General features: G+C 32.3%; 1 protein-coding gene across 6 annotated transcripts in view; it reads right to left on the bottom strand.

Annotated features, from left to right (window-relative positions):
• The window catches only part of LOC124429127 (optomotor-blind protein), a 128,248-nt gene that overhangs the window by 33,487 nt on the left and 82,261 nt on the right, over positions 1 to 12,500 (bottom strand). The window lies entirely within an intron of this gene.

The raw sequence follows: 12,500 nt of genomic DNA, 5'->3' as shown, positions 1-12,500 counted from the left end.
TCAATTCGCCAATCATAATTTCTATCAGAGCCACCTCCGGGTGACGATAGCCGACAATCACGAGATTGCCGGACGCCTTTTGTCTCCCTCAGCAGCACCTCCTACACGAGCAACAACCATTGGTCAATCTTTCGACACGTGTATCTCTTCAACGTTCGTATATTTTATTCTTCCCTATGGCAAAATAATCATCTACTCGTATTATTATAATTTTTCCCTCTTCCTTTTTCCTGTTTTTCTTTTCTTTTCTTACTTCTTTTTCCTGCTTCTCTCTCTCTCTCTCTCTCTCTCTCTATCTCTATCTCTCTATCTCTCTCTTCATCATTCGTTCCTCTTGCTTTCCCCCCTCCCCTCTTTTCCAAATCGATTTTATATCGTCGTTCATTTAATACGTTGAATTTACGAACGATAAAGAATTTCATTAACTTTCATTTATCACGCGCCGATTATATTTACCGTTAGATTGATTGGGTTAGGCTAAAACGTGTCGGTCATTTTATGTATATTTTTATACGGAGAAAATTGTTTCCTTCCACTTTTTTTTCTTTCTTTCTTTCTTTTTCCTTTTTCTTTTCCTTCTTTCTTTCTTTCCTTCTTTCTTTTTTTCTTTTTTTTTTTTTTTTTTTATTTATTTTGTTTTATTTTTATGGAACCGACTATCAATGATCCCGTTCGTCATTTTATTATGGCTTTTTTTATTTCGATTTAATCTTGTTTTTCTTTCTTTTTTCTTTTTTTTTTCTTTAATATCCTCATCGGATAACACGTTTGAACATTTTTTAGTTGCGATTATTTTTTCTCTCTTGTATCTTGACGATTTTTCTAATTTAAATTTAATAGCTGATTTTTCTTTCCTCTTCTTTTTTTTTTTTTGTCTTTTTTCCTTTCATATTCTCTTTTTCTTTTTTTTTATCTTTTTATTTACAGAATTAAGTAACTACATCATATTGGATATACGATGATATATTTTTTCTTTTTTTTTATGGAAAATATATTACATGATCGTTTTTCTACCAAACGAAATTGACTCTCGTATTTTTATGCTTTTCAATGTTAACTCAAGCATTTATTTATTCTTCCAATATATAATTTTCTCATTGTTGTTATTGTTTTTTTCTTTTTTTTTTTTTTCTTTCTTTTGTAATCTTGAGAATTTGTCATTAAATTCAGAAACTTATATGTTCCGAAGAGAATGTAAAAAATTAATAATTAAAATAATTTTTCTATTTCCCTTACAAATATTTCCCATTAATTCTCATTAATGGGAAATTATATAAAATTAATTCTTGATCAAAGTGATTCAATAAAAATAATTGAGACGATCATTCACGATATTAATCTCCTCATTAATGTCCTCATTAATTTTTACTTCTTTTTATCTCCTTATTTATTTATTTATTTATTTATTTATTTATTTATCCATTTAATTTCTTTTTTTATTTTAAAGAACAATAAAGCTTAATAATTGAAATGAATATTACCCTTTGAGAGAGTAAAAGGAAGAAAGGAAGAAAAAAGAAAAAGAAAAAAGAAAAGAGAAGAAAAAAAATGATCGAACGTTAGTAACGTCATGGAGAATCGAAAAAATCAATGACGAGTATCATCGACGAGAATGTATAAAATAAGTGTGAAAAAGAAGAAGAAGGAGAAGAAGAAGAAGAATTGGAGGAAGAGGAAGAAGAAGAAGAAGAAGAAGAAGAAGAAGAGGGAAAGAGGAGAGAAGAGAGGTTGTGGTTCGCTAAGAAAGTGCAAGAGAGAGTTTTGCCCTCGGCAGGTGGAAAAATTTTTCACCGAGGAAACTTTTCAGAGGAGCTTTGCTCGCGAAAGAAAGAAAAATAAAAAAGGGAGGAGAAGAGAGAGAGAGAGAGAGAAAGAGAGAGAGAGAAAGAGAGAGAGAGAGAGAGAGGGTGTAAAAGGGAACATTCTTCTCACGTTCACGATTCGTCAAAGCCCTTACGATCCTCTATGTGTATGTATAAATTTTCTATGTGTAGGTATAAACGAAACGGCTATAAGCAACGTAAGCATACACGCGCTCACATACACATACACATATATATATATATATATATATATATATATATATATATATATATATATATATATATATATATTATATAAGACCTGTGATACGTAGGTACATTTTTTTTCTACGTGTGTATGTGTCACGATGTAATTAAGCGACCGCTGCTCGACTCTCAGCCACTTCTACCTGCCGACCGAGAAAAACTCTGTAGTTTCATGAAGAAACGAGAAGACAAAGTACCTTCTTCAGATAAAAGCGATAATATTTCTCTTTACTCTTTTCTTTCTCTTTTTATCTCTCATAGGTATATACATATATACATACATATATATATATATATATATATATGTGTGTGTGTGTGTGTGTGTGTGTATGTCAAAAGAATTTTATTTCATATTCATATTTTTGTACGTTAGATGTATTATTATTATTATTATTTTTTTTTTCTTTCTTTTCTTTTAAATATTAAAGGATCATCAAAGAAGACGATTGAATTCATTAAGTTGACTTTTAAGTTGCTACATCATCACTTTGCTTGGTTCGAAAGAAAAAACGAACGAAAAAACAAAAAAAAAAAAAAAGAAAACCAAAAAAGAAAAGAAAGAATCGCAAAATTTTCTTTTCTTTTCTTTTCTTTTCTTTTCTTTCCCTTTTTTTTTTTTATTATTAATTAATCATACCAAATGAAAATTATTTTCCGACATTATACGATCATGATCTAATGTCGTCACGATTTGCAAATAATTTTCCAACGAAATTGATAGATCATTTGCAAGAAAAAAAAAAAAAAAAAAAAAAAAAAAAAAAGGAAACTCCATTATTCGTTCCAATTCAAGCAAAGATTAAATTCCTAATGACGATGTACGCGATCGACAATAATCAAAAGAAGAAAGAAGAAGGGAAAAGAAAATTAAAAAGTATAAAATGAGATTAAGAGAAAAAGAGAAAGGAAAAAAAAAGAGAGAAAGAAAAGAAAAAGAAAAAGAAATAGGAAAATTTGAAGAAATTCTAATGGTAGAGAAAAAAAAAAGTCGCGGCAACTAGCAACAACTAGCAGCAACTAGGAGCAGTAACAACAGCAGAAGTAGCATCATCAAAGTATGAAACTAAAACGCATAGGTGAATTCCCCGAATACAGAGAGTTCCTGACTGGCTACTCTAAGAAAGGACAGAAGATATTCCCTCCCTCCCTCTCTCTCTCTCTCTCTCTCTCTCTCTCTCTTTTTCTCTGTTTCTCTCTTTCTCTGTCTGTCCAAGCAAACTCCGGTTCCTCCTCCCACTCCAGCTCCTTTCACGGAAGATGATGGCGAGGCATATAGCCTGCAGGGCTACGGTTCGCTGCCTCTCTTCTATCCTCCTCCTCCTCCTCCTCCTCCTCCTCCTCCTCCTCCCTCTCTCTCTCTCTCTCTCTCTCTCTCTTCTCTTTTTCTCCTTTTTCCCGTCGGTTAACTTCTGCGCAGGAGGAGAAAAAGGACGACAAGGAGATGTATATAAGGGACGGAAGATGATGGACCGAAGTAGGAGGAGGAAGAAGAACTAGATGGTTACCTTGGTAGGTAGATATAATGTAGCCAGCTGTAGGCAGTCGGTAATCACATGTTTGTTTAACCTCCAAAACCCTTCATCTACTAGCTCTCCCCCTTTCCGACCACCCTAACGCGACCTGGAACTCTTCTCTTAGGCCACCCTGGCAAAATCCAAACAAAGATGTCGTTTCTTCTTTCTCTCTTTATCTTATCCTTTAACTATTATCTCTCTCTCTCTCTCTCTCTCTTTCTCTTTCTTTCGAAAGAAATCAAGGCAACCTTTAATACAGAGGATAGAAAACCAATGATGATGGATAGCCTTACTTGTATTCGTAGCAGGTATTAGATTATACATATTTCACGCTTTTTAAAATGGTATCGAATGGTGAAAGTATCGGAAAAGCAAACTTCTTTTTATTCTTTTTCTTTTCTCTTCTTCTTCTTCTTCTTCTTCTTCTTTTTTTTTTCTTTCTGTTTGTTTTTTCTTTTTCTTCTTTTTTTTTCTTTTTTTTTTTTTTTTTTTTTTTGAAATGACAGTCAAAGACGACGATACGAGACCCGGGGAAAATTGTTTTCGAGAGCCAATCATAATAACCACCGGTGGTTAACTCAGTCGTTACGAGCTCGTAACAATTTCTTTCTTAATACGATCCTAACATTTGTCAATAGCTAGAAGCTATTTGTATTTGAAATCATCAATCGATTTTCTGCTAATCGATAGGATAAACGAAATTTTGTTTGCCTCCCCTCTATTTCGTCGCAATCGATCAATATCGTACAATCGTACAAACTGTAAACGAAAAGGCAAAAGCAAGAAAGAAAGAAAGAAGAAAAAGAAAAAAGAAATAACTTCGTAATAATTCCAATATCAGAGCAGACAATTAAATGAATTATTTTTTATCTTAGTTAAGTAAACTCGAGATAACTTGAATGAAACATAATGAAACAAATAAATAAATAAAAAAAAAAAAATAAATAAATAAAGTAAAACAAAAAAACAAACATAAGAATGAATTGATGATTCGAAATCGAAATTGAATTCGAATGGTCCATTCAGTGAGATAATAAAAATAAAACGATATCAGAAAGAGAGAGAGAGAGAGGGAGAGAGAGAGAGAGAGAGAGAGAAAGGAATCGAGAAAAGACTTTTCGAGTTCTTTTCGAAAAGGGTCGGCGCCGTGGAGTCGCATTTTATATAAAACTCTCTTTGGCTTTGCCGATAGAGGCGAGAAGTGTCGGAAAACGGTAGTCGATGGGAACCGCATGCGGGATTTAAAGAACGTCACGGAGGAGAGTGGACGGTTTATCGTCCGGCGGCGGCTCGATTAAAGGCAATGCTTCCTTATCTACCGGGTGTCCAAGGCTTTTATCTACGTGGTAAAGGATTCCCGTGTTTCCAAGGAGATAGATCTTATTTATGCGAGCCCTTTCTCGGCTACCGATTAAATCGACCTACGCCATTGCCAACAGTGCATACAAGATCCCATTCCCAGTTTCCACGAAAAAGAATTTTATTTTTTTTGTTCGTTCGTTTGTTTGTTTGTTCGTTTGTTTGTTTGTTGATTTGTTCGCTTGTTGTCTTTTTCCTCTCCTTCTCTTTTCTTTCCGTTTTTTCTTTTTTCTTTCTTTTTTTCTTTTTTTCTTTTTTTTTGATTAATATCAAAACCAGTATGCATTATGTTTAAGGTGCATTAGTTTTGAATGTTAACGAAATTGATAATTAATTTATAATAATAGGACATCCTTCTAGTTAACTCTAATTTATATTATATTATTATTTTAAATATATATATATATATATATATATATATATGTGTGTGAAAATATATTAAATATTATTTAAATATTTATTTGAATATATTTAAAATATAATAATCGATATTAATAACTGGATTGAAATTTAAAATTTTCACATAGTTTACGATTAGAAATTTTTATAATCAGTTTAATCATTCTTATCCGAATAAGAAGAATTTTAATTCGATCTATTAGACTAAGCCAAATGGCACGCAAGTCTTACATACGCGGGATAACATTATTATATTATTGCTTTGATATTCTATTACGGTAAATTGTTTACGGTGTATTATCATTTACAGATAGAAAGAGAGATAGAGATGGAGATAGAGATAGAAATAGAGATAAGAGAGTAAGAGAGATAGGGATAGGAAATAAAAAAAGAAAGAAAAAAGAAAAGAAAAAAAGAAAAAAGAAAAAAGAAAAAAGGATAAAGGCATGATAACCTTAAGTTATTAAAATATCGTGGAACGAGGAAACGCCATAAACTTTGAGAAAAAATCTTAAGACATCTCCTCGTCTTCCATTTTCTTTCTTTCTTTCTTTCTTCCTTTTTTCCTTTCTCCTTTTATCCTTTTTCGCTCGTTATACGTTTTTATCAATTTATATAGACTTCCACGTAAGTTATGCTATTTGTGATCGTTGAATTGATCGGTCACTTGTTAAATAAATGTTTGGCTTACAAAAAGAAAAAGAAAAAAAGAAAAAAGGAAAAAAAGAAAAAAGAAATAAAAAAATTATTCGTAGGTTATATGTCATTGATAAGTCTTGAATACGCACATGGCTTCCTGAATTCTCCAATTCAGAATAATATAAAAGGGAGAAGGAAAGAAAAGAAAGAAAGAAAGAAGGAAAGAAAGAAAGAAAAAACAACAACGACGACAAAAAATAAAAATAAAAAGGAAAAGAGTGGGGAGGTGTGGGACGTGTGGGGGGGGGGCGAGGGGACGATAGATAGGGGAAAGAGAAAGAAAAAAAGAAAAGGTAGAGAGAACGACAGCAGGTCGTTGTATACCTGCTTGTTAAGGTCCTGATGCCCAGGACCTATCCGTTGAAAGTTTCAACAGTTAAAACAAAGCCTGCTGAGTCGAGGTACAAAGAAGAAGAGGAGAAGGATGGGACACGTTCCTTGTGGTATCTCAAAGAAGGAGTTAGAGAGAGATAGACTATATGACGATGTAGAAAGAAAGAGAGAAAGAGAGAGAGAGAGAGAGAGAGAGATAAGACTGTCCGAAGGTGAGCTCATCTAAATCACAAATCTCAGACTCCATCAGCACACCTCCAACGATAGAGTCCACAGTTAATAACCAGGCTGGTGATCTTAAAATGTATATGTGTTCGTGCGTGTCTTGATGTACCATGAACTAACTCCTCCTGTATCCAATCCTCTCTCATTCCTCTACCCCCTCCCGGCCCTCCCACTGCCACCTCCAATACATTCGTGAGACTGGACTTAACGTGTTAACCATCGTACGTGTTACTAATACTATTGCGTTATAACTTAGCCTCGTCTTTTTAACGTGTAAATGTGAGTTGTCCGTTATTGGTATTAGTGAGACGGTCGAACTGCTTGCTCGCTTGCTCGCTTGCTCGCTTGCTCGCTTGGTTGGTTGGTTGCTTGCTTGCTTGCTTGCTCCTGCGCCTGTGCTGGTTAAACAGACCCCCCGCGACTTGGCGCCAGGGTGCTCCGCCTTCTATGGATCCTCTCTCTTTCTCACTCTCTCCCTCTTTCTCTCTTACTCTTTCTTTCTTTCTTTTTTTCTCTCTTTCTCTTATCCATAACCTTACAAGATCCCTAATGTCTTTTTCCTTTCGATTTTTGACCGAATCCATTTTCATTGGATTCACGATTTCAATCGATATTTATCAATAGTTCGATTTTCGTTTATTTCCTCTAATTCGATACGATCATAGATTTCCTCTTTTTTATTTCTTTTTTTTTTTTTCCTTTCCTCTATTTCTTTGTTCAATTTTTTTTTCTTTTCTTTTTTTTTTTTTCTTTTTAATTTTCAACGTTCCATACATCAAACATTTGATGGATTAGTGTTAAGAGTGCATGTTCGTTCGATCGTTTTTTAAAATTTTGGTTTTGTTAAAAAAAAAAAAAAAAAAAAAAAAAAAAAAAGAAAAAAAAAGAAAAAAAGAAAGAAGAATCATCAGAGAGCTCGTTTACCTATTGCACGTTTTTTAGACAGTGATCATCAATATTTAAAAGCTGTGTGTATTCGTCGAACACTCTTTTTAACGATCCACCCCATCCTCCGTACCTGTCCTTTGTGGATTCGTTGCCAGAGGCGACTTCACTGATAGTTAGGCACCTCGGTTAGGTGCGACTACCATATTACAGTAGACTATAATAACGATCTTGGTCTCAACACGAATCTACCTGATTGCTGCCAGCTATCACATCGTAATACCATCCTGTTCAACGCGTCTGACATTGTTGTATCTTCCTATTGCCATCTTAAAAGATTTGCAAATTCGTTTCTATCTGTATCATCATTGTAATAATAGAGTTCGAGATATAACCGTAGAATATGACATTTTGTAATAATGGAAGAAAAAGAAAAGAAAAGAAAAGAAGATAAGGAAAAAAGGAAAGTTAAACAAAAAAAAAAAAAAACAAAAAAAAAAAAAATAAAAGAAGAAAAAAAACACATCACAAAACGAATTATACTATCGTCATTTCGATTCGAAGATTTAAACGTTTCCAATCCAATTATATTTATTTTTAATTTGTCTATTTCTTTTCTTTTTTCTTTTTTTTTTTTCTTTTTTCTTTTATTTACCTTTTTCTTTTCCTTCAGATACACGTAACTACGTCATTTCGTATTAATTTATATCAGTAATTAAATAATGTCTTACGAGGGAACGTAATAATAGTGATGTAATAATGTTAAAGGGGTTTTTTGTAAAAGAAAAAAAAAAAAAGGAAGATATAATAAAGAGAAAAAGAGAGATCAATTTTCTTGGCAAATTTGAGGGAGGATGATTTTCCCACGAGCTTACCACCCACAGTACTCGGGGTTGTTCAAGGTCAAGCACACAGGTAAGTGCCTCGAAAGACAGACTACGTCGTGTCTAACGATTCTTTATGGAAATACATACGTCGAAGTATAATGAGTCGATGTAATAGGGCTGATGTTGAAAACCCCATCTGAAAAATACCTTCATCCTTTTTTATCTTCCTTCCTTCCTTTCTTTCTTTCTTTCTTTCTTTCTTTCTTTCTTTCTTTCTTTCTTTCTTTCTTTTTTATCCCTTTATCCCTTTTTCTTTATGACCACAGAAAATCCTCGTTTTAACTTAACTTTTTTTTCTCAATATCGAGTATCAAATTTATACATTTTGATAATCATTTGAAATGACTCGATCGATTGATTTATTTAAATAATTTCCGATTAAAAGTATATTACTTCTATTTGTATAATTAAATTAAAAGACCAAAAAAAAAAAAACAGAAAGAAAAAAGTATGAATAAGGGAATTAATTTTCGAGCAATAAAATGTAATGAAACTGAACTAAAAAAGAAAAAAAAAAAAAAAAAAAATAAAAAATAAAAAAAAAAATTCTAATGTTAATTCTAACGAAATGCTTGGCTATTTTTCTTATTTAATTTAACGTTCCTCTCTCTCTCTCTCTCTCTCTCTCTCTCTCTCTCTGTCTCTCTCTCTCTCTGTCTCTCTCTTTCTAAAAGGTGAATACTCAAACGTTGACTCATTCTATCGTAAAATATTCAAGACTCTTTATTTTTCACACACTTGTATATCCTTCTTTCCGCAATTCTTGCGCACCACAGTGGACCTTTGCTCTTGCTACTTTAAAAGCCTTCAAGCCACCCGTTATATCTAGAAATTCTTTTCTTTGAAATTATTTTTCGCGAATACTTTCTAATCATTTTTTCTTCCATTTATTTATTTACTTATTTATTTATTTTCTTTCTTTTCTTTTTTATTCTTTTTTTCCTTTTTCTTGTTTCTTTCTTTTTTTTTTTTTTTCTTTTTTTTTTTTTTTTTTTTTTTATCGAACAATACGGAATCACTTATTCGTTTCTTCGAATTCGTCGAAATTATATGTAAGAAAATAAAGCAGAAAGTTTTCTTTCGGTCGATTCAACCCTTTCGAGGGAGAAAAATAATTTGTTGCATCATGCGACGCTTATGAACGATCCAATAAAAGATAATATTTATTGAAAGAAAAAAAGAAAAAAAAAAAAAAAAGAAATAAAAAGAGAAATAAGAAATTGTGATGTCCAACGTGATATCATAAGAAACAATTTAATAACAAATATTAAAATGTCTTTTTTCGTATGTATCTACAAATTGACCAATATATAGGATGTATCGAAAGTTCAAAACTTCTCTAAGCGCGTATTCTTACAATATCAATCAAGAAGAAACAAAAATGGAACAAAATAAAAATAAAAATAAAAAAATAATAGAAAAATAACAACAAATAAAAAAAAAAAAAAAAAGATAAAAAAATTATTATCACGAGAAAATGTCAAGTGGAAATTGATAATTGATCATTCAGAAATCGTAGAGATAATATTTAGGCCCACCCGATATAATAGTTCGTCGATAAATTTTTCAAATCCAAACGTAAGCGATCCTTTTCTTTCTGCTGATAAAGGATAAAATATCGACGTTTCTTGAAAAATGTTCGATATTCGTACGATTTAAAAGTCGAATCATTTTTGCCATGAAAAATCAGACAAGGAAGAGTAAGAGAGATAGGAGAGAGAGACAGAGACAGAGACAGAGAGAGAGAGAGAGAGAGAGAGAGAGAGAGAGAGAGAAGAGAGAGGAGGTTAGATGGAAAGAGATAGAGATAAAGATAGAGGTTTGTATCAGGATAAAACGGTCAAATCGAGAAGGGATCTTCGATATAGCGCGAGTATTATACCCTCTCGATGTATCCTATCAGGGATCTATGATCCCTAGAGGACCCTGTGGTGGACCATAATCCCCAAAAGCCTCGTATAAAGCTTCCGTAAGAGATACTTCCCAGTAATACGATAGAAACGAAGTATATGTAGTAGGGAAGATGGTATAGACACGTTTATCTCTATCTACCATCGATAAGTTCATTCATACATGACAGTTTATATATATTTATATATATATATGTATGTATGTATGTATGTATGTATGTATGCATGTATATTATTTATAACTTTGCATCAGAAAAGAATATATTTTGATCTATAAAATTATTTATAAAAAATTTTTGAACAATTATATCAATATAAAAATCAATCGTAAATTTATCGAATGTATCGTGTCATTATCGATTACGATATAATTTAAAAGATTCAATACAATAATATTTGTCGAAATATTTACTAGTAAGATCCATTTAAAAATCCGTATCTAAAGTTAAGGGAGAGGAATTCTCTTCTGTTCTCTTTTATTTCGTGACGAGAAACAACCATGGGTTTTTTAGAAACCCATGTTAAAATCTAAAATTGACGGCCGATTTCCCATGAAATTGATGACCATTCCCAGTTGGCGCCATGGTTGGCTCCAGGCGTCTATGGATTATGAATGGATTATGGTTGTTCCAGGGAACTCTTCTCAAACAGGTACAACTTTTCTTTTTTCTTTTTCTCTCTCTCTCTCTCTCTCTATCTCTCTCTTTCTTTTTTCTTTTCCTTTTCTTTTTTCAATCGTAAAAGAAAACGTGTGTGCGTGATGAATGTAAATTCGACAATTTCAATTAACGATTGATTAACAATTAATTGTAACGAATCATCAATCGACGATTAATTAAATATCACTCTTCTTTTTGTCTTTGTGATTAAGAAAAAAAAAAAAAAAAAAAAAAAAAAAGAAAAAGAACAAAAAAAAATGGAAAAGAAAAGAAAAACAAAAAAAGAAGAAAATACAAGAACAAAACAAAACAAGAGGAAAAAAAGAGGAATAATAATAATTTCCGACGAACCGAAAAGTTTTTTGTTTATATATATATATATAAAGAAAATGAAAAAGAAAAAAAACAAAACAAAACAAAAGGTAAATACTTTGATGATAAATCCCTCTACGAAATAGTGTCCGAAGTTATTTCTACAAGAGCGTTATTTTTAACGTATTCAGAGAGTGAGAGAGAGAGAGAGAGAGAGAGAGAGAGAGATTCGGACGTGTGGTAAATTGAAGTGGGGAAAAAATAGGCGAAAGGAGAGGAAACGAGCGTGCTGCACGGTGAACGTTTCGATCGTGGTTGGTAGCCCCGAGGCACGTTTGCACGTTGTTGGATATATAACTACAGAGAGAGAGAGAGAGAGAGAGAGAGAGAGAGAGAGAGAGAGAGAGAGAGAGAGAGAGAGTTGGAGTTGAACCGGACTCCCAACGTTCGATACACGCTCGTTTTCAACCCCTCACATGTCCTGTTCTTTTCTGAATTAGTTTTGCCAGAAAAAAAAAGAGAGAAAAAGAGAGAGAGAGAGAGAGAGAGAGAGAGAACTCGTTCACCTGATATCTCTTTGTATTTCTCATCTATTAGATATTATTTTTATTATCCCTTTCTATTCCATTGTTAGTTCTCTTCGTTAAAGGGGGAAAAAAAAACAAAAAAAAAAAAAAAAAAAATAGAAAAAAAACAAAGAAAAAGAAAACAAAAAAAGAAGAAGAAATACATATTTCCTTTTCGTTCTTTGCTTTCCTTCTTTTTTTTTCCATTCTCTCTCTCTTTCTTCTCTTTTTGTTTGTTTGTTTGTTTGTTTGTAATTTTTCTCTCTTCATCCTTTTTTCTCTTACATTATTACAATTCTATTGTAATTTTTTTTTTCGTATTATCGACGAATCATTCAACGATTAAAAGTGTCGCCGGTAGTTAAAGAGGACAGGAGATGAAATTAAGATGAATGGTAGAGGATTAAAACAATGAAATAAAAATAAACAAAAGGGATAAAAAAAAGTGAGAGGAGAGGGAAGGGAAGAGAGAGAGAGAGAGAGAGAGAGAGAGAGAGAGAGAGAGAGAGAGAGAGAGATAGAAAGAAATGATTCGTTTCGGGATTAATGTCTCGTCGTTAATATTCCTTTAAAAAAAAAAAAAAAAAAAGAAAAAAAGAAAAAAAAAGAAAAACCCCCTCATCCTCATGGTTAATGCATGTTTGCTGTCAACAAAGTGTATCGGGAATGATGCATAACGTGTT

Source organism: Vespa crabro, chromosome 14 (genome assembly GCF_910589235.1).
Source record: "Vespa crabro chromosome 14, iyVesCrab1.2, whole genome shotgun sequence".
Classification (NCBI taxonomy): domain Eukaryota; kingdom Metazoa; phylum Arthropoda; class Insecta; order Hymenoptera; family Vespidae; genus Vespa; species Vespa crabro.
Note: the sequence above shows the minus strand (reverse complement) of the source record. Positions and strands in the feature narration are given on the sequence as shown.